Here is a 23,669-nt window from a genome sequence, read left to right as displayed (position 1 = left end):
GGGCAGATCGGCGGCGGCAGCAGGCAGCGCAGCCGCGGGCAGATCGGCGGCGGCAGCAGGCAGCGCAGCCGCGGGCAGATCCGGAACATGCAGGTCCGGAGCAGGCAGGAGGGGCGCCGAGCGCGTTGGCGCTGTCCCTTTCTGGGCTTTAGAGACCCGTGGAATAGAGTCTCTCACGGCACGTATCCCACCGAGACCCAGGCGCTCCGGCCGATAGAAATAAGCCTCCAAAGGAGGCGGCTTCTCCGGGCGGAGGCTCACCAGGCGGGCAGCGGTGGTGTCGTCCCAGGCAGGGAGAAGGGAGCAGGCGCCTAGGAAGAGAGTAGGGGTCTCCTCCTGCTGCACCTCAACCCTCTTCTTTCCCCGCTTCTTCTTTCCGCGAGCGGCGGAAGGCGGAGCCGTCGCGAACACGTCGCCCAGGCTACGGGCAACGCGTTCGTCTCTCTGCATTGAGAGACGCTTACGCAGGTGGCGTAGGCACTTGCGTGCACGCTCGAGCGGGTACTGCTGTCCCTGCGGGCGCTCCTTTGTGAGGAGGTCCGCGCCCCGGGTGGCCAGCTCCAGGGCGATGGGGTCTTCGAGTACCTCAGGTTGGGAGCGCCAGTACACAGCCTCTTGCAGCAGACCGAGTCTCTGGTGCTCGGTCTGCCGCGCTGTGTTGTCGTAGAGATCTGTCATTCTGTCAAGGCTGTGAGGCAGGCGAGCAGGAAAGCAGGCAAGCGGAGCCGTGACTTCGGACAAACAGGGTTTAATGGTACTGGGATGGCTGACAGGCACGAACACCAAGACAATACAATGACAGATCTGGGGAAGACTGACTCAGACGAGGACTAAATACCAAAGACAATCTAGACATAACAGGACTCAGGTGATCACAAGTAGGGCTGAACACGAGGTAACGAGGTGGGCGTGGCACACATCGGGATCGAACGGAGCGGATCGTGACACATTGATACTCATATTATTATCTACGATAACAGAAAAAAAAGTTCAGAGCAGCCCTTGCGTCTCTAGTGTTCAAACACGGGTAGAGGTGGCGTGGATATGTGTGTATGTCGATATTCTGACTTATATTTACTATATTTACTCAGCTTTCCAGTGGATCACGAGATACATGGACGGAAATATCTTTAGTAATTGTGGTTAATTTAATGTACTGTATACATTACGAATAAATTTACACTTTTTAAGAGTGACTAATGTAGGCTTCATTTTAATTAATGATTGTTTTTGGCAATGAAACATTGAATTGCTGATTGGGATAGAAATAAAACGATTGCATAGCAAAATACTCCTCAAGTCTATTCATGGAGAAAAACGGGGGGAGGGTTTTAACTTTGGCTGGACTGAATGGTTTCCCTCGTTGGTTTCAATTCATAATTGAGACGTAATAAATATGCATCAGTAGCCTTTGCCGACACAATTACCTCATGCAAATCTTGTGATGAATCGATGCGTTGGCCGTAATTGCCGCTGTTAAAAAATGCATTGATTTCGCTGGAATAACAGCCGCGGAGGACAGCCGGGCGCGCGCCTGGCGCCGGGTGCCCAGGGCATTTGTCACAGTCCGCTTTCAAATCAGGATTTTAAATAGCGGACATTTCTGTGCTCGCTCACAGCGGACGAACTGGAGGGGATTTTTTTCCTGGGACCAATTTGCACCATAGCCTACATACGGTTTATTCATACCATCCTGTTTGATAGGGCGGGGATGTGGGATATATGTCTTTGTGTCGGGGTATGCTTATTTGTGCTCCTCATTAATTCCACTTTTTTCTATTAACAGAACAAACAAAACGTCTTCAGAGCTTGAGATAAATAACATTCACCCACTTTCATGGAAAACGAACGAACGAACATGGCCTAACCTTTGATTTTGCCTTTTGTAAAATGCTTCGGTGTTATCCGTCGAACTAATTATACGAGCATTTTGACCCTTCAAGGAAGAGTTCAAACTTCATGTGAGATGCTGCTATCGACAGTAGTCATAGCAACAGGTTAATAAGGAGTTTCTCTGATCTTTCTTAGTCGCTATGCTGGTTGCCAGGATACCCAACATGTTTGGGACCCCAAGAGAGAGACGTGCAAAGTTGGATATGATAAAAACTTCAAATTAAATTTAAAAAATATTAGCATAAAGTAATGGCAGAATATTTATGAGCATCATTATCACAGCTATTAGGGGGGAAAAAATCAGTGTTTTGTGATTCAAGAATTCTCTTTGGTTTCTTTATCAAATAACAAATGAAACCATGCATCCATTATTTGACTTCCATAACCACCCAAACCCTCATAAAAACACACCCATTCACACATATACAAACACATATCAAACAGACTAAAAGACAGCCAGCCCTACTCACCTTAATCATCATCATCTGTGACAAAACTGTACATTTAACATACGATGAGCCTACATATTGAAAGGGTGGAAAGAGAGAGTGGAACCAGAAAAAGGTAAGAGGGGCAGGTTGATGCACAAATACACTATACATGGGGGCCAGAGAAAAACAGGAGCATGCTCATTTAAATTTGTGCGGAATGACAAAAAACAGGATTCTAAAAACACAACTCTAAAAACATGACTCCAATAACATGGCTCTACAAACATGACTAATTCAATGACTTTAAAACATGACTCCAATAACAAGGCTCTACAAACATGACTAATGCAATGACTTTAAAACATGACTCCAATAACAAGGCTCTACAAACATGACTAATACAATGACTTTAAAACATGACTCCAATAACATGGCTCTAAAAACACGACTCCAATAACACGATTCCAATAACATGGCTCTAAAATATGATTCCGATAACATGGCGCTACAAACATGACTCAGATAACATGACTCAGATAACATGACTCCAATAACATGGCTCTAAAAATACGACTCCAATAACATGGCTCTAAAACATGATTCTGATAACATGGCGCTACAAACATGACTCAGATAACATGGCTCTAAAAACATGACTCTAAAACATGACTCCAATAACATGGCTCTAAAAACACGACTCCAATAACATGACTCTAAAACATGACTCCAATAACATGACTCTAAAACATGACTCCAATAACATGGCTCGAAAAACACGACTCCAATAATATGGCGCTACAAACATGACTCAGATAACATGACTCTAAAACATGACTCCAATAACATGGCTCTACAAACATGACTCCAGTAACATGGCCCTACAAACATGATTCCAATATCATGACTCTAAAACATGACTCCAATAACATGGCTCTACAAATATGACTCCAGTAACATGGCATTAAACACATGACTCGATGACAATCCGCACCTTTTCCCTTTAAAATGTATGTCGGATTTATTCAGACCGTCGGTCATTGAACAAAAACCTCCCCCAGGGGTACAGCCTTAATCAACGGCTTCCCATCTCCAAATCACTTATGTGCCGGGGGAGAAGCACAAATATTGCCTGTAGGTTGCATCATTCGCTTTCCATGGGCAGCCATCTTGGCCTCGGCCCGGGTGAGCCTGCATCGGGCTGGAGGGAGAACGGCAGGCAAGTCTCCGGCCGTGGTGGGAGATGTGGACCTGCCTGGAACACTAATACACATCCACGGGCGGGATTGGGAGGTGCCGGTGAACATAAAGTACAATGTTGTTTGGTGTGTGATGTTTGGGAGAACAAGACAATGAGTAAAAAACTAAGAACAGGTTCTGGATTGTGGGGACGACAAGATTGAAGAAGGTTTATTTTCATTCCGAACACATGGGGTAGCATGAAAGGGACGGAAATTAAGTACCAAAGTCCCCTGAAACAGCACTTTAATCTAAAAACAGACATTCACTCCAATAAAAAATGCAACAAATAAAAAACCCTAAATAGTCCAATTAAAATACAGATAAGTATTAAAAACTACAATTGTGCTAATGACATGAGTGTAAATATTCATTGTTGTGGTCTTATCTGTTATTGTGCATAAAGAAACTCTAGTGGATGGAGGAGTTTATAAATCTGACAGCTTCTGCAAAGAAGCTGTTTCTTAGCCTAGTTCTTGCGGTAACTTCTGTTGTAACTTAGTATGCAGTATTTTCTATGCCATCAATTCATCCATCTGTTATTCCAAGGGCTTATCCTGCTCAGGGTCATGGGAACAAAACCAATGGATAAATAAAAACATACATCATGAAAACACTGAAGGTGCTTCCCTCATTGCTCACTTCAACGTAAGCAGCATCATTTGGAATAAATGTATAATTGCTGGACGCAATAAACCTCTGTTAAGGGGTATACCATGTAAGTGGTCATTCTTCGGCTGTTCAGATTTTCCTATAGCAACATGATATTTTATTATAAACAGACTGGGTTGGACTTTGAAATTGTATTTTTAGTACTCGCCTTTACTATCAGAATGCAAGAATTCAGTTTTCATCTAGCACAGACTAGCAAATAAAACAAATGTGATGGACACAGGCACGATCAACCTGTCCTGAAACAATCAGGTGCAAAACCAAGCGAAGGATTATAGGTGACCACCGACCAATCCATCTCCTCTGAGTTTGACTTGTTCTCCTGAGATTTTTCATACCCTTGGAATAGTCACTTTTTTTCTTTCTGGGAGGTGCAGTGTGTGTTTGACTTTAAAACCATCGCTCTGGCTGAACCAACAAAGTGGCATTTTGACGACAGTAAGTCGGGCAACCCAGACAGAGCAGTGCTGTGGTTCGCTATGACGATGATGGAGGACGCCGGGCTGCCTGTCACCCCTGCCAGTGATCTCCGTCTGCTCACTGCCTTCCTGGGCTGGCAACGCGGACACCTCCGGTTCACCCGCTACACCGGCCTTCCCACTTGGTATTCCAGCCTCGCACACGCATGCGCGTGTGTCTGCATGTGTGTGTGTGTGTCTGCGATTCCAGTGAAATAATTAGAGAATAATAGGTCTTCTATATGATTTATGAGAATAGATTAAATGTCAGAGCTGAAAAGTGGCAGGTTAAATCGCAGTGACCCACAAAATACCAACAGTGATGTTATCACAGGGCTTCCTGAAAGCGGAGAGGCAGCAAATAAGAAAGTCAGAAAGAGGGAGCGAGAAAAAGAGATTACCGTGACTTTAACAGCATAGAATGTCCCAGTAAGCTGACTCTGGGCTACTGTGTGTGGCTTCACAGGTCAATGTGGCATCACTCTATCTTTAAATTTCTACAGCCCGGAGAATACTAGTAATACTTGCCTACACCTTTCACATTATGCGTGCGCCCGTGCATTCTAGACGAAATGCACATTTGAAATAAAGAATTGGGTGACATTCTACTGAGTCCTGTGACTTTACACGGCATGAAACACATAGCCGCGATCATCGATGGCGTGTGTAACTTCAGATGCCCATATAGGCCACCCTATGTATTTGACTGAGGCTGAAAACACATTGTACAAAGTAAATGACATCGCCACAGGGCCAGAGGACCTTCTGGGCTTCCTGCTCTTCCAGGCTTGATGACTCACTACAGCAGTCGATAGTGGAGAGACAGCAGCCTTTTTTTGAGCAGATAATCTGGGAAAGGGTTCTTACCACTTAATCCTACCAGAGTACCTCTGCACTGGTACCCGCCCCCCCCCCCCCCCATTTTTTTCCGGCTGAAATGGAAGTAGCACCATCCTTCTCATTCTGGTTGGTTGCTTTGAGCTGAAACCTCCTCTCTCCCTCTGCCTTTCATACAGTATTACATTTTCACCACCTACTAAATTACCCAGAGATGAGATGAGGATTGAGTTATAAAATACGAGCTTCTACGGCAGCACTTTGCCTACATCTTTCATCCCGCATTTATGGGCACGGAAATCATATAAATTCTGACGGAAACGTGGAAATTTGTAAAATATTGGGCAACAACAGAGTCACGCAGAGTACGGCACCAGAGGATGGTTTGGAAAGCATTTGGAACCATAAACCTTTTACGATTGGGCCTGTTTGACTGGGGCTGTGAGAAAATAATGACTTAACTAGCGACTGGTAATTGTTCACACGACGAGTGCCTAGCCCACCACTGTCGCTGGCGTTAGGAATTAATTTGACTCTGTAGAAAATTGTTCTACATGTAATGAGAACGTTGACTGCTTCATATTTATTAGTATCAAAGCTTTGAACAAATTTGTGCCCAAAAATTCAATACTCGTAAGCCAGCATTTGTGCGTGAGGACATAGGATCATAGAGGCAAGCACACACGCAGGCAGACAGACACAGAGATGCACATGCATATATGCTTGTACACACTCACATGTACATGAAAATACATACATATGCGGATGTATGTCTGCGTGTGTCTATGCGTGTACCTTTGTTGCTGCACATTTCTGGCAGGAGAAGCAGCTGAGCAGAGTTGGGCACAGTTGATGTGCTCTTCGCCGATGGTGACATTTGGAGGAGGTGAGGAGGACTCTACTACACCCCAGTGCATGCCAATTAAAGGCAACGGAGCCCCCGACTTGCTAATTTGTCAGGGAGGGGGGCGTCTGGCGCTGGAATGCTAAGCGGGTTGTGCAGTGGATCTGCATAAACACTAGAGGCGGGTCTGTGACTTTATGTTTGGCAAAGAGGGAACATGATACAAGGTAAAGGTAAAAAGGCTATAGGCTACAGATAAAAAAGCTACAAGCTAAAGAACACAGGTAAAAGGCTACAAGCTAGAAAAGACTAGTAAAAGGCTACATGCTACAGGTAAAAGGCTACAAGCTAGAGAACACAGGTAAAAGGCTAAATGCTGCAGGTAAAAGGCTACAAGCTAGAGAACACAGGTAAAAGGCTACACACTACAGGTAAAAGGCTACAAACAATAAAACACAGGTAAAAGGATACACGCTACAGGTAAAAGGCTACAAACAATAAACCACAGGTAAAAGGCTACACACTACAGGTAAAAGGCTACAAACAATAAAACACAGGTAAAAGGCTACACACTACAGGTAAAAGGCTACAAACAATAAAACACAGGTAAAAGGATACACGCTACAGGTAAAAGGCTACAAACAATAAACCACAGGTAAAAGGCTACACACTACAGGTAAAAGGCTACAAACAATAAAACACAGGTAAAAGGATACACGCTACAGGTAAAAGGCTACAAACAATAAAACACAGATAAAAGGCTACACACTACAGGTAAAAGGCTACAAACAATAAAACACAGGTAAAAGGATACACGCTACAGGTAAAAGGCTACAAACAATAAACCACAGGTAAAAGGATACACGCTACAGGTAAAAGGCTACAAACTACAGGACATAGGTAAATAACTACAGGTTACAGAACACAGGTAAAAAAGTTACAAGCAACAAAACATAGGTAAAAAGGCTACAAGCTACAGAACACTGATAAAAGGCTACAAGCCAGAGAACACAGGTAAAAGGCTACACACTACAGAATATTGGTAAAAATAAAGATAAAAGACTACAAGCTACAGAATACGGGTAAAAATCAGCAAGCTACACAATACAAGTAAAAGGCCACATGCTACAGAATACAAGTAAAAGACTACTAGCTACAAAATTCAGGGAAATCTACAAGCTATGGAAATACAGGTAAAAAGTCTACAGTTTGTATATTAAAGGTTACAAGATACGGAATACAGACTATCAGCTACAGGACATATAACATTTTCAATCTGGGGTCACACGAGCAGCGTCAGAGGGTCTATGACCAATGCTGTGACTGTTTATGTTTCTCATATTTACATAGTTTGGTGAGTAATGAATCTCTTTATCAATATGTTTGTGTTCAGATCACAGCTGGTAGTTCCTAACAGTTTGCTGTGAGCTATTTGCATTCTCATGGATCACAGCATACTGTTTGTATCACAGGGTAACCATTAACGGGGCCGGTTGGCGGTTCCCGTGAGACATAAGCATGGCAGTTCAGGAGCATCGTTCAAAAAGGTGAACATGTCAACTGATGAAAGGCAATCAGGAGCATACGCAGCGGGCGTTGATGTCGCGATCAGGAAAATACTGACAATCAGAAGATAGCATAAATTTCACGCTCCGTAGACACCCTGGTACAAATCCAACAGAGGTGCCTCCCGGTGAGGTCAGTCGGTGCGACTTGACAAAAGGTTGTTCTCGCTGTTTATGATGCACGCACCACGGTTACCTTCAGTACAGCCGGAACAGGAAGAGGTTTCAGGCACACCGTGACCCTGGACTTGATAAACGATTATGGAAGACGAGTGGATGGCTGTTTGCAATGTCATTTGTCGACTAGCACTTTTTAATAAAACATTACGTTAAATTGGCTGCGTTGGGCTTTGTTCTTTGGGGAACAGGATGGGGGGAGGGGGGATTAGGGCGTGTGTGCGTGTTGTTTTCCAGTCCCGGAATCTGCCCCTCTCGCTCCCCACAAAATCAAGCCCATCATCACCTCTTAATTCCTGTCAATACCAGCACAGCTAGAGACCTCCACACCTGTCCGGTCTCCATGGAAACGTAACCTTTGACAGAAAGGGGCCCGGTTTGACGCGGCTTGGCGCATTTCTCTTTTGATTAGATATTGACTAAGCTTTTGTAAAACATAATAGAAGCCAAATAACAGCGTGGCATCGCAATCCCCAGGCAGCTCCAGAATGTCGCTCTGTTCAAAGCTTTCGTTCCGATTAAATTTGCATGCTGAGAAGGCTATATGGGAAAGGGGGGGGTTTTGAAAAACGATGTCTTTTGTTTCAGCAAACATTTAAGGAAGAAACTGACAGAGCGAAAAGTAGAACTTCCTATATGTAATATTTCAACCGGTTTATGGCCGTTAACTAAGCTGTACTACAAGTATGTTATTATATTGAGTTAAACTGAAAGGGTCAACAAAGGAAATGTTAGGTTAGTGGCCAGTAGAGATTCACCAGATTTGTTTGACAAAAACCAGCTTTCAGGACTGATGGGTTGCTGACTGAGTAAAAGTTCTCCCACCTTCTTGTGGGGATCATACAATTCCTAAGAAAATAGCTTCGAATCTCTGGAAGAGCATCAACTTCAATAAGACGAATACGTCCATAATGTCAGCAGGTTCTCTCTGTACAGAGAACAGCCAAGGCGACGTAGTTTATGTTTGGCAGAAGAATGACATTTTCTAGTCCTGAGATAACACTTTAAAATGCTTAAAGGTGATCTGTATGAATTGGGCTAAGGAGGAATCACAAGTACACCGAGCTAGAAACAAGTTTTCTGAGGGATCAGATGTGACAGTCTCTAGTGGAACCTACTGCAGGTTTGCAAACAGAGTGGCCCCTCCCCCTCACTTGTCAATCACAGGAATGTCATGGCAACTGCTCGCTAGAGCTCCACCTCTGAATGAGGTGACCCTTGTGCATCACCTGGACCTTGTAGTTCAACAGACAAGGTTTAAAACCTACAGTGGGTGGGATTACATCTTGCTGTCAATCACTGGCTAGTTTAACCCAATGGGAACCACAAAAATAACCTACCCTGTGTTACCTTTATAGTGTGGTTAATGGTGCTTGATAATCCCATGATCTTTATAGAGAATCTCATCAGTAGCAGAACAATGGAATGTGTGCCCTTAAATGTCGATAACATGGTTTGCAAATAGAGCTGGACCTCATCAAGGCAGAGGACCATCTCCAATGTGTCTTCATATGTGCAGGAAACCCACCCAACACGTCCCACCTTTGAAGGGTGGAGTGACACAGCTGCCCTGACAGACTTGGGCAGCTGGATAGGTGACACCCAAAGCGGAGTGGGAGCTCCAGAAGGTTCCAGTTCAGTCTGTGAGGTAAGCAGCAGGTCTGGCTGGACTGAGAACAGGAAGCACTTTGGGGCGGCTGTGTGAGGGAGGGTGTTTTTTTGCAGGAAGCCACGAAATGGCGTCGCTCCGACGAAGCTGCGCCGATGCTGCATCGCAACATGCGCTCGCTAATTTTATGAAACGCCGAGACGTCGCATCCTGTCGCCCCGCAATCCCTGTCGGCCTTCCCTCCTTTTCCTCAGCCGAGCCACTTTCATCCGAAAGAGTGGGGTGGGTGAGAGACCTCTCCTAGCCCCCCCATCCCCCTCTCTGTCGCTGCCGTGGCGGCGCTGGTGTCTCATTATCGCCTGCCGGAGCGACGTGACACAGCGCGAGGCCAGGTCGGCCGCTGCTCGCACCTGCAGGGAGCCGCACTGACCTGAGTGCGCCGTCGCAGCGCCTGCGGCACCACCAGGAAGGCTGCTGGCTTTAATGCCCACGAATGCGTGGGCCGTGAGTCTGCAGAAGCCTTATGCCTATTATTAAATATACATTCTGAAATCAAAGACAAGTGGGTTGTTCATATAATAATCTCCTATAATTAAGATTCATTTGTTTCTCCGCAGTTTTCAAGAAAGTAATTTGGTAGAACTTTGCATAACCGTAGGTTGGACCGTAGACACACGCTTTCACACGTACCTTTGCCCCTGTCAGGGGTGTCGGTGGGACATTTTGCCAAGGGGCAGAATTCTGAGCGATGCCCCTGGTCTCCGTAGTAAAGTTTAGTGGCGCTCTTGTTCCCTCCCCCTCACACCCCCACCAGGAGGTCCCCCAAGCTTTGTTTCTCCAGCTTTCCTGAGAGATGACAGATTAAGTATTGACTGCAAGGGCAGCGACATGGAATTTCGAGTCTTATCTCTCTGAGGCAACTCCGGTGATCGACTCCAGCATGATTCACCCCTTAGCTGACTCTTGGGTGGGGGGGGGGGCTCCTTCACTCTGAGGCCATGCAGGGGGAGGCACGCGGCTGCCAGGAACAAGCAGATAAGCATGAGCACGTCGATGGGTCACCCCCCCTCCCATTGTGGTCTTCGGATGACCTTTGGTGCTTTCGTCACAATTTAATGATCACAACTGACAGGGAGCACGGCCCCCTCCTCACCGACTGACGCAGGACTAATAAACATCTCAGAACTGAAAAAAAAAACACATTTTTAAAACTTCCAGAAGCGTGGGGGAAATGTATGTGGGGTGGGGGGGGAGAATGCAATACATGTTTGAAAAAGATCTCTATTGGATGTAAAACACCAGCTAAACCAGTCTGCTCAAAAATTCAGTGTCCATGGTCCAGTAGAAGAATCACTATCCCACCTGTGGCAATAACTTCCTGTTTTAAACACAGCTGTGTGTCAGGTGGACTGACTAGCGTAGCCCTGAAGATCCCCCCCAGCCCCCCAAATTAGAGTGACGGCAGAGTAATCCCTACCCCCTCCCCCCTTATGTGCTGGGATATCGATTGGCAGTAGGCCTCTGGGATTTGGATTGAACACAGGGGCTGCTATATGACATCCATGGCCGATGTGCGGATCAGCAGTCCACATCTTCTCTCCATGTAAAACAGAACTGCTGTCTGGCCTGTTCCAAATGCACCTCCACAGCCAGTTTTCCTACGTACTGTATCTAGGGACACCAGAGAACTTGGCCCGTGGCCGGCTGTTTGGCTCCAGAGCCTAGTATTAGTAGGTCTGGCTGAGCCATTTTACGTTCACTAATAGTATTATGAAGTCCACCGTTCTAATACGTTGTAATATACCATTTTCCATTTTCTTTAATTTATTCCAGTAACATAAGCAGTTATTTAATCATTTTAATCAGTCATATAATTATCATTATCAGCTAGGTAATTCATCATATATACCTTGTCATTTAGCGTAACATTTATCTGGACTACAGATAAAGTGGCTTATTTTTTACATGAAAAAAGATTTGTGGTTGCTGATTATTGTACGCTGTGCATGTGCTGCTTTATGCAGATGAAAATAATAACCTTAATCGTAGGTGGCTGGACCATTAATATCTTCATTAGCGAAAGCCAGCGGACTCATTATTGTTTGTGTAAACAATATGCAAGGAAATCTAATTATCTGAGCAGCCAACTAACAAAACAAGGGGGAAAAAGTGATGTGTGTCGCAGGTAACGGACAACCCAGGGAGGGAAAAAAATATGATGTGATCTACGGAAGATGGGGGAGAGAAGGAGGACGTAATGTGAAGTGACGTACTGACATGGTCTGTGTGATTCGTGGGGAAACAGAGGATCAGGGCCCTCTGAGGGGGGGGTGGTTGGCCCCCGGCAGCATCCATCCACTTGAAGCTCCTCCATCCTCCCCACATCGAATCCAAGCCCACACTGCTTCAGATTTACAGAGCTGCCCTTCTAATGAGTCGGCCTTCACTCACACTACATCCACAGCTGCTCTCGCTGGTCCCCACTCCGTATCTCCTGGTCCACGGGAGACAACAAGACTCTCGATCTTCCGTCTCAGCCAGACCAGTTCGATCTCAGCCTGAGCTGAATATCATTTTAATAAATACAATTTTAATCAATTTACCATTAATTCCACTCTCGCAGTTAACATCCTTATCATTATGCATTCCTAACCACTTTTAAACAATTTGCTTCTAACCTCTTTTACTAATTTGGTATGCAGATTCGCTTAGCGCTATTATCTCAATTAATATAACGACACGTCCTAAACGCATTCCCCTTCTAATTAAGGCGAGACGAGGAGCCACGAGACATTTCCTCAGCCACGCACGGGTTCGAGTGGGTGTGACGTGCAGGCGGCAGGATGAGGGTGTAAAGAAATGATCACACAGCTTCTCTCTTCTACAGGACTGTGCTTTATTTTAGTCTAAGCAGAATATAATGAACTAGAGAACTACATTGTTCAGGAGCACTACAGTAGGAATGACTCCAGATTAGGGTGGACAGGCCCTTATCGACACTATTTTAAATTACAACTCTGTTTCAGGAAAATAAACATAAAAACTTTTTTTTTCGTTTTCTCAAGAAATCATGATTTAAAAAGACGTATATTTATATGATTCAGGTCATAAAAGTTAACAAACTAATAAATAAATTCATGAACAAAGAAACAGTTCCATAAAATATGACATTTTCTTATTATTCAGCAGAAAAAAATAAATTAAAATGAAGCTGGGAATGTGTGTTTTTTATGTCTCTTTTTTTTTTAAATGTGCAGGCTGATTCTCATCTTTTTCCATGATGATAGCTCAAGGCTTCGAGTTTATGCCACATTTAGATGAAGCCGCTTCTATATGATGATGGTAAATTTGGTCCTTTCCCCAGTGGAAATGGCGACCCAGCGATCGATGGTGTCAGTAGTAGGATTGAGGCAAAGACACTAAGCTTTTTTTTCCCCAAACACGCAATGGGGTTTATACTGCATCGCCGGCACAGCGTGAGAGAGGAGGTGAGAGCAGGAACGACAGCGAGTCTGTAGGCGATGGTGCTACTGGGTCGGTTCTGACGAGCTCCGGCGGGCAGCATTTTCAGGGAAAGCGGTCTCCGTTTAAGGCTGAGTCCCTCCTCGTGTGCGTCTGCCCGACATTCTGAACGGGGGTCAAGCCAGTCAGTCCACCCCCTATTCAGCACGTCGTCTCCGGCAGACAGTTTCAGCAAACACAGCAGTCACGATAATGAAAACGAATGACGTCATAATGATGCTAATAGTACTACGCTGGGACACTAAATACGATTGTTTCGAGTCCGACAGCATTCAAAGTCAAATAATAATGAATGAACAAAGTAATGCTAGTGCATGACTTAAAAACTGTAATTATAGCTACTGACTGCTTAGGGCTGAAAGCTTATTCAAGGCAGAAAATCAATTTGGAGGTTTCAGTCGCAATCCTCAAACGAAACCTTTTTAAACTTCGCCATCACCTCCTGTGCATTTCTTTGTTTTTCAGTACATCACGCCATTTTGTCGATTTGCGATCCCATTTCTCTCTGCCCAGAATTCATCTGTTCTCTGCACGCTGACTTTTGAACAAGGCTTTCGACAGCTTCTGAACGTAAGACTCGCTAAATACTGAACACCAGATATCCTAGAAATTGGCAATATAAATGCTTATGGTACTGTACAGCGAATTCTCGTTTTATGTGCATCATTAAAGCATATTGAAGTAAATACTGTGAGCTGGGATATCCTCGCTCTCGACAAATAACAGAATGAAAGGATGTATGAACTCAAATGAGGTAAAAATAAAAAAACAGGCATTCTTCACCATGAATATAAAATCATTTCAACATCAGCACATCAATATACAAGAAATAAAATCCATTTTCTCTATTAATGTTTTCTGATAAATTATTTCATAGTTTCCTTTTCTTAAATTCAGTGAAATATATGAACTATTAATTCCTCTTTTAACATTTTTTTAATTGTAATGGTCTATAAAGAAGGTCGATAACATAATTTAAAAATAAGCTATATTATATATACACAAGTACTGAAGTTGGAGTAACCTCAAACGCAGAGGACGGCTGGCTCACAACTGACTGAAAGCGCTTCTCAGGGCAACGCTATAAGGAGTGCATCCAGGCCCCAGGCTAGCACATTAGCTCTGGCCTGGGGGTTTTGAAGTGGATCAGTTAGCATCAGGCATTTGTAGAAGATGGCCTCCACTTGTTTTGTTAGCACACCTCCTGATCTTTGCATAGGTGGGGCTATTCGGGAGCCATGGCAGCGCCCAGCTTGCTACGTTGCCGGTGCCCCCTGGTGGCCTGGCTGTATCTTTGCATGTCAAGTAGAAGGGACGACTGCCTTTCAGGGTAGAACTCCTTGCCTGCTCAGCTCAGAGGAAGGTACATACTGCACGCTTACCTAATTAACATACTGCTCGCGGATCGTCTCTCACTGGCCCAAAAATTCCTCACATTCCTATCAGGTCTCAAATTGAGGTGTGGCATACATACTAAATTTGAAACCAAGGATAAAGGGAAAATTTTGCCAGAGATGCACCCAATCATCCCAGTGTTGCTATAGATACATTCTGAGTTGACATCATAATATGCTCCAGAAGCTGAGGAGCGCAGTTATGTGTAGGATTTTTGCAGTTGGCCTCTGTTTATTTCCATGGAAGAATACAAAAGACTGATGTACTAAATCCTGGGATCCTTGTTTAACATGATTACATATAAATCATGCTAAATGACAATTGTGTATCAAGCACATTTTTTGTTACTCTGTCTCCTTTTAAAACTACATGATGATCTGATAAATGCAAGGCATTGTTTCCCCCTACTAAAAATTCCCTCTAGTGTAGTACAAAATTATCACCGCTACACTGAATCACACCCAGTCCCCACAGCGCTCAGAAACAGCACTTCGCCAAAAACTGTGACCTCAGCGACTCCCATCTGCCTTTGCTGACTGGACACTCACCCACCCAACCCCCCCCCCCCCCCCCAAACCCCAACCTCACCGGTGGCCGTCATGGGCAGACGGGTGAGGGTCAGAAATCCGGCACCCCCTGTGACATCGCTGTGCGTGGTACCCTGAGCATCCCAGTGATTTTCCAGGGGTTTCCATATGGTCTGGTGCCCTGCTGTCACAGACCCACCAAATTCTCCCCCGCCCCCTTTCTGCTGTAGTCAGTCGCACCCTTTTTTCGAAGAAGGGACGTCTGCCAAAATCCTCTTCATAGAAATTACCTTAAACAATTAAACAGGAAGCATTAATCCCCACTGCAAGCTCATCTTCCCTCCATCTCTGTGCAACAGTTCCCTTTAATTAGCTCTTCACTCGCAGCCATTAGCAGGATGCTTCCATATCTTTGACAATTACCACCTGCTATTTTTGGGCGCGGGTGACTCTGAAGAATGACCCACCAGATCCTGCCATATCAGGTAGTCTCTCTCTCCAACGGTTTATCTGTTCCCCAACCCCTTGCGACCACCGCTATTCAAACGTACCTCATTAAATACGTGAAATCCGCCTTCAAACTCAACGGTAGAGAAAGGTGTCACTAAGGGGGATGTTCCTGACCAAAACCTGAGCCGTTAGACGGAGCCCTTTTTTCTTGTTTGTTTGTCGGATCTGAAAGCTGCAGTAGGACCGATCGCTGATACATTCAGCTCGAGATGAATTGCAGTTTCGCAGAATTGACTTTTCGATTACCTTTCAGAATCTGACACTGACGTGTTTGCAGCCAATCAGAGAAGCTGTAAAATTCACCCTGTGCTTTTTATTTAATGTATGATTTAATACTAGACGTCTCTACTCTTTCTACTTGCTACACTGTCAAAGAAGAAAACAATGTGAATGTCCGAAAGATAACGATTCCTGCCTGGATCTCTCCGTATCGATGTCTGTTCAGGGCCAGCCCTATATACAAGACAACCCACTGATATGTAATACTTAGCACATACATAGTAAAATCAGGGGCTGTCACAGTTTTTTCTACAGGGGACAAACTCTTAGGATTATTCTTACAAAAGCAGTCAGCTGATTCATAACACCCAGCACGCACGCACACACACACACACACACACAGACACACACACATAGAGAAAATCATCTTCTAAGTGTGAAAGGAGAAACCGACAGATTGGATTGACGTCAGGCTGCTGTTATTTATGCAACCCGTCCTCGCAGTGTTGGCATGTGCAAAACGGTAATCCTCCTGAAAGACCCTATCATCTCATAAGCCTGGGTATCAGAGCAAATTTGTGGTTAAGGAATTAGAAGGGTGAGTGGGTGGTAACGCAGGGATCCTAAAATGACTACTGCTGAACTAGTGACTTTAATCACCCCGGTAATATCTGACTGTACAGATGGATACAGTCTAACGCTGTTAACTAGGAAGCCGCCTCAGGTGAAAGTGGCAGCTAAGCATAGAGATAACTATCTGACAGACCACTCCGGTGTAATTATGCAGCAACGCTTAACGTGCGTCTTATCTTAAGGTTTGCTCGGAAGTGCGCAAAATATACAGCATGCATCAGAAGGAACCGGATGTGATCTCGTAATCTGCGACCTCTAAGGGCTGCGGAGGCTGACCATTCCCACACGTGAGTTGGCGGCGGGCGAGTCATGGCACGACCCCCCTGAATTGCGTTGCTACGGCATGCTCCCCTCAGTACGAGCGTAATAAGAGCGCCTTAGGGAAAGGAGCACTCGGATTAAATGTTGCATGTCATTTAGTTTCCTAAGCCTGTTTCCCAAACCGTCCCCCCCCCCCAGTACAGAATAAAGGCTAATTATGGATGCTGGTGTTTGGTAAGCAGGCGGTGGGAGACAGAGTTCTCACTGGAGCTAGAGGAAACTCTACATGTTTGGGAGTAAGAGCAAACATCACAACACTGATACACCCCGCCCTACAGGGGGTACTGTTGAGCACTATCCACTGTCCTCTTTGACTGCTTGTAGACTGCCAGAGGTCCCCATGGGAATCGTCCTTCGCTTCGCTGGCGTACGGCACGGGAAATGCAACAGCTAGAATGCAAACGCACTATGTCGCCTTATCCTTGGCGCCGCACGTTACCGCCGTTGGACCCAATTACCGCGGCAACAGAGGGCGCATGTAAAACGGAAGAAAAGGTCGGCTGTACGCTACCACCGCTCGTTATCTCCTTAGTGTTCAGCAACGCAACTCGCTTCACGAGTCTCTTAATGCCAGTTTAATGGGAGAACGACAACATTTTAGAAGGGGGTTTCTCTGTCAGGGGCAAAGACCAAAGGACAAACAGAAATGGCGACTTGTGGATGGAGGCGCTTGGGAGATGTTCTCTGGTGGCCATATTTAGCTACATGGCCCAGGCCAGTTCCTTTGTACACCCCAAGGAGCACTGCGTCCTCTAAGTTCCACAGAACTGAACACAGCTCCCCTTTGCTCCCCTATATTGATACGTTTCCTTTATATTGATTCCAGCATCTGTTAATTGCAAAATTAACAAAAGTGCGCCATTGCATTAATTTCCATAGTTGAGTCAAGCCTTGCATCCGAGTAGGCGGATCAAATCGGGGTTGCTTCATTTTAGTTTAAACACTATAGCATTTTTAATCAAATATCCAAAATGAATAAATCTGAGCGACTCTACATTAATATGGATACCTTTGCTATGAATATCCCTTCCACTTATTGGCTAGCGGAAGAATTATACACAGACAAGCTGTAAAATAAACTGTTTACTGCCATATGGAAATGATCTGATGCCTGCTCTGTGTTTTATATAAAAAAAGGTTAATTTCAGTAATTTTCATTCGACTTGATTTTAGCATTGGTAGCGCCTAACAATCCAATATTATCTGGAAAAAGTCCGATGTACAGCCTGTACCAACAGACACGTCGAAGGGCTCATTTTCCCGAAGACAAAGATGCTCTCTCGCATTCATCTCACCCCGTTATCACCCCGGACGAGTCGACCAGACGCGTCCCCCTCATTTCCGAAAGGCTAGCTTATGCACGCGGCTGGACGGGCTTACAAATAAGGTTCTGCTCATTAGGTACGTAGCCGGCATCAATAATTTCCGTATCGCAGGCATTGTCAGAGATTACAGGGAAATATCACAGGTGTCAAAGCATCAGGTGGCAATTCAGCCGGGCCCCTCTGCTGTCACTTGGAAGCGGCATTAGCCTGAAGCAATGACACATTGATTATAATTGTACTCATGTAAAAAACATGGCTGATTTCACAATTTTTCAAAGTATATAATTATGGCTTTACAAAATGTCTCACAGGGAAAGTGGGGGAAGGGAGGGAGAGATGGCGAGCGTAATAAAGTGGAAGAAATTACCCGTTAGGAATTCATATGTGAAAGGGATGGATATTTGATTAAAAAGGCTAGATAAACCATTGGACCCTAACCTACAACAACTTCCGAAGGCCATCGGAGAAACAGCGGTGATGCGCCGGCCTGAGCCAGCAGGAGGCGATGTTGGAGGGCACACAGCATAGCGGCGCTTGAATGCCAGTAGCCATGGACGCATACAGGAGGAATGTTGATGAATACAGAATTTAAAAGACTATTAGGCATCATAATGTTACGAGAACCTTTTAGGAGAAGACATGCAGCAGCGCATTTTTTTCCGGAGGTTTCCGGGACACAGTAACTGTGTTTGAGTTTATCACCCGGATTCTCCGGCAGTGCTGCGGCCGTTAGGAATGGCGAGGAAGTTTCAGGAGTTTCCAGAAATCATCAGGAAGGAGCAGGTGCACAGCTGGGGAGTGGGCAGTGGAGAGAATCACGGTCTGGGTGACGGACAAGTTTCGGAAAAAGACGCGAGGACTTCAGCTCACATGGAATTGGTCCCAGGGAGTCTGAGACGAAGCACCAACTCCCTCCCTCTCCGTCCATGTAGGGAAGGTTCACAACTCAGGGGCTGAGAGAGGCTAGGGGTCAGAGGTCAGCTTGGGTTGGGCAGTTGACATCAGCTTAACCTCTGCTCCCATCGCTCTGGACCACACTGAAGCTTCATTCTCTCCACCGCCGATTGGCCACAGCCTGCCTCTGCCGGGGGCAGGACCCAAAGTCCGCTGGTGTTTGGCAGGGAATATTTCTTTTTTTACACGTGGTGCTTTTTGAAGGTGTCCCAATTCGAGAGAGATGTCTCCCCTTCTTGCCAGTATAACACAAACAAAACGGTTTGGCACCTATGAGTTCTAGTCCGACCTCGGCAAAAGGGTTAAATAAGACTCTCCCAAGTAGAAGATGAACAAACACATACATGAATAAATAACAGCATTTTAAGCGAGACATTCTTGGGGGGGGGGGGGGTGGGAGCCGGCGCATACCATTCTTATATTGAAGCGATACTCTTATATTGTTTCGGCGTTGCTGCTGTGACACCGCGACTAGGCTGGCTAGAGACTGCGGCGCAGGGTCCGGCAAAGACGGCAGAGTCCAGTTATTTTCCCGCCTCTCAGCTTTGGAATGGCCTAGATTTACAGGAGGCTGGAATTAAATCTGCATCATGCAGCATCAGAATGTCTTAGCACAGGCTTGTTATAGAAAATGTGAAGAGAGCTGGTTGTTGGGATCGTGATGGGGCTCCCGCATAGGTACACGATGACAAAGCGGTATTAGTGCTAAAAGCTGTCAGTCTGGTGTTGTCGCTCTTTCTGGCATTGTGTCGTCTCGGTGGCAGAGGTCAGAGGTCAAGGCCCCGGTGTGGATCGATCTGCCAGGTTGAGCTCCGTTTGCCCTCAACCGTGCAGCTCCCCAACGCTCTGCCAGTTCTCAAGCCCCGAAAAGTCTGCCGTTGGCCTCTGCTGGCTCATAGATGTTACGTAACTCCACGCCAGTCGAGTGGTTCTGGTCCTATTTCTTTTCCCTCTCTTTTGGCAGTTGCAGTAGCTATCAAGTCACTCCTACTCTCACACTTTTTTTCTCTTCATTGTCCATGAACTCCTTTGCAAAATCTGTTCTTTTTTTGTTTTAAATACATTTCATGACAGCACGTTCCCTGTCAAAGTACAAAAAAATAACAAAAAACAGAAGCACACTGTGTCATTTTCGCTTGGTCTTCTCAGTAGATTGTCGCTTGAACACTGAGCTACGTGGGAAGGCGCAGTGTCTGTACCCCACCCGCTTTTCTTCTCCTCCGTTCCCATCATAGTTCCTTTTTGTAGCTGTCAGATAGCTGTGGTGAGATGAACACCGAGATGCGCGAGGTATCCAGTGGCCAAACGTCTACGTCCTTCCTGGCCCAGGTAGGCCTGGGATGGCCCAAACTGCTGTCCCCACCTTTACACAAGTCCAACAAGTTTTTTTTCTTTTTTTCCTCTTAAACCAAAATAAAATGCCAGAAAAATTGCAAAGCTACTTTTCTAGACTACTTTGCTAGACTATCTGTTACAGCAAATGGCTACCAGAACAAATCATCTTCATTCCTTCCACCCTTATTTTTTACATCTTATTTTCTTAACTTTTATAGCTCTTTAATCTTATCCTTTATCCATATTTCAGCCACTGGATACTGATTTAATGGTTTGTTTAATCTAACTACTATTAAATTGTAATACTTGCAGCTACAAGGTAAGAGAGTTTGGAGATTATATATACATACATACATACATATATATATATAATCTTTTAAAAAGCATTTAGTCCTTTGGTCCCTATTTTCTAAGGAATGATGTGTGTAAATAATCCTGGATTCTCCTCTTCTATGTCCATTTTGTCCAGAGCATAACTCACCCTGAAAGCCCAGAAGTTAGGGCTCTCAGATACCTGTGTAGGCACAAAAACCAAAAAGCCAGCCAGCTGTGGAGAGCATAAGCGCGCAAGCATGTGCGCACGCGCATGTGTGTGTGTCTCTCTCTGTGCATGTGTCTCTGTGTGTGCTTGAGCATGTGTTGGTATGCGTGTGTGTGTTTCTGTGCTTGTGTGATCGTCCGTGTCCAGAGGACGTGCTTCGTGCATGATCTGTGTGTTGCAATCTTCCATCCGGACTCAAAAATCAGCAGCAGAAATTCGGTCTTGGTAAACTCCTCCTCCAGGTACAGTGAAAAAAAATTATAAAGAAAAAAATCAGGGAAGGGAGACGAGGGGGGAAAGGCAAAAAAAGAGTAAACCTGCTTCCTTTTTTCAGTCGCCCGATTCTTCTGTTTCTTTCCTGAATAACCAAGGGATCAACCTTTGTTCATGATATGTAGCAGAGCAAGAAGTCTTTGCACTTATACTGCACTTGTGGAAATAAGGTTTTGTGGTCCTTCATCCTGCAAGGTGTGAGAGAGAGAGAGAGAGCGAGAGAGAGAGAGAGAGAGAGCCGTCAGACTGTGGGGCATGGTGGACACACATGCACATGTGCAGAACACACACCAGAAGGTGCCAAGACACATACATGTGAGCACCCGGACATGTGCACGAACACACGCACAGAGGTACATGCACATACACACATATCTTTGTGGGGACCATCCATACATTTCTATAAGAAAAACCCTAATCCAAACAATGAGAACCTTAACCCCTACCCAGCCCTAGACTTTAGCCATAAACAACCAAACAGAGTACAAGATTCTGTTTGGTTTTTAGTTTTTTGATTGTATTCATAGATTTTTATAAAACTGAGTTTCTCCTTCTGATGACCAAAGAAATGTCCCCACAAGGTCAAAATAAGCTTTTATCACATTGTAAGAACATTTGGTATATATACATAGCCCACCCAGCCACCCACACACACACACACACACACACACACACACACTAGGTATTTATATCTTCGTGGGAAATTTCCATTAATTAACCCAACTATGACAACAATGACAAACCCCTACCCAGCTCTTACTTTAACCATAAGAAACCAAACAAAATTTTTTGTTTTTTGATTCTATTTCAATTTTTTTTTTACAAAATTGTCCCCCCAAGGTCAAAATAACAGCTTTTTAGCACATTGTGGGGACACACATACACACACACACAAAGACAGACAGACAGACAGACACAATTAATAATCAGCAGGAAGGGTAACTGAAATGGGGAGCATTAATGAGAGCGAACAGCTCACTGTCAGAGGCTGCTGTAAATCTAATCAGGAGTAGAGGGGACACAGAGGACAGGATGTGCTACAGGTGAATGGAAACAACACAAACCGTAATAACAACAACACGGGTAAATGCTGTAATGTTTACATGGCACAGTAATTGGAGGGAAAGTAATCACTTCATTACTTACGGCTGAGAACCTCTATGTTTTGTCCTTTTTTTTTCGCCAAACCTTTTTTTGAAAGCGTTTCCTCTAAATCCTCAATCGGTACGAGTACAATTCATTACCAGCAAATATTAAGTGGAGGAGATTTTTATTTTCCTCAGCCATTGGAAAGCGTAGCCTTCAGTCGGCAGAGGTGCCGCGCTGAAGAATGCGCCCCAAACGGATACCCTCGCGGATGGCAGGAATGTCCCGGGCCGGTACTCTGACCCCTGCCCGCCTCCTGCCATGGCACCCGCGCTGCCGTGCCTCGATAGAGCTGCTGCCCCATTTCCACCAGTGTGGCACATATGTGCTTTATCTCCAGGGGAAAAAAAAAAAAGATTCTGTCATGTTTACTGATGGTGGAATTCATCTGTTTAAAGGAAGGAAAAACAGCACGATGGTGCACAGATGTCATGGCCGTGAAAAAAGAAACAGAGAAATACAGTGACTGTAAAAATGTACTGGGCCTAAATCACAAGCCTTAGCAGTTTTAGAGTGGAAAAATAAAGGGATTAAGAAGAGGAGTTTGATCTTTCCGTGTCGCTTTCAGCGATGGGGAAGATGCACATTATCTGCTGCATACATCCTTATCTTATACCGACGTCAACAGATCTCCTCTCGATTCTGATTGGTTCTTTACGAGCACGGTCACTGAACTGTATCTGAGGTGGACCTAAGGGGGACATGGAGAGGCAGGGGCGATTCTAGGATGATTTTTTTTTTTATATGTGGGGACATTACTGATACAGAAGGGCCAACCTTGTTGGTAGCCAATGATATTATTTGAATCTATGAGTGACAGGGCAGCGGGTATATTGGGGGCCAATCAGCTTCCAGCTGGGACCAGTGCCTCTGTGGCCCCACCCATGCACAAACGCCACCAGAAGGGATGGCTGAAAAGCCCACTAACCTGTGCCTGTTCAAGCTTAACAGCCTTCCTAGTGTTGCCCCATGGAAACAGGAGAGAGAGTCCCTTCTACGAACGGGGCCTTAATGCTGGAATATTCCAGAGGAGACATGTGTGTTTTCCCTGACCCTCATGCTTCCACCCCTTCTGTCACATCACCTGTCAGCATAAAAGGCTCAAAAAGGACAGAAAACGACTGTGAGACCCTTTGCTGAAGCTCCCCAGCTGGACGGATAATAATAATAGCAATTCCGTATTAATAACAAATATATATGCGTGTCATTTCCAGGCAACAGCACCGCTCTAAATGAGAGATGCATC

General features: G+C 45.1%; 1 protein-coding gene across 9 annotated transcripts in view; it reads right to left on the bottom strand.

The window, feature by feature from the left end:
- Window positions 1–15,221: 15,221 nt before the first annotated feature.
- Window positions 15,222–23,669, bottom strand: part of celf6 (CUGBP Elav-like family member 6) — a 102,334-nt gene continuing 93,886 nt past the window's right edge. For all 9 annotated transcript variants that reach the window (XM_023819656.2, XM_023819660.2, XM_023819662.2 and 6 more), the window contains exon 13: window positions 15,222–21,465. The gene's annotated coding sequence lies outside the window, so the exon portion shown is untranslated. The remainder of the gene's footprint in view (window positions 21,466–23,669) is intronic.

This window comes from Paramormyrops kingsleyae, chromosome 11, assembly GCF_048594095.1.
Source record: "Paramormyrops kingsleyae isolate MSU_618 chromosome 11, PKINGS_0.4, whole genome shotgun sequence".
Taxonomy (NCBI): Eukaryota; Metazoa; Chordata; class Actinopteri; order Osteoglossiformes; family Mormyridae; genus Paramormyrops; species Paramormyrops kingsleyae.
The sequence above is the reverse complement of the archived record's forward strand: the minus strand, read 5'-3'. Positions and strand labels throughout refer to the sequence as shown.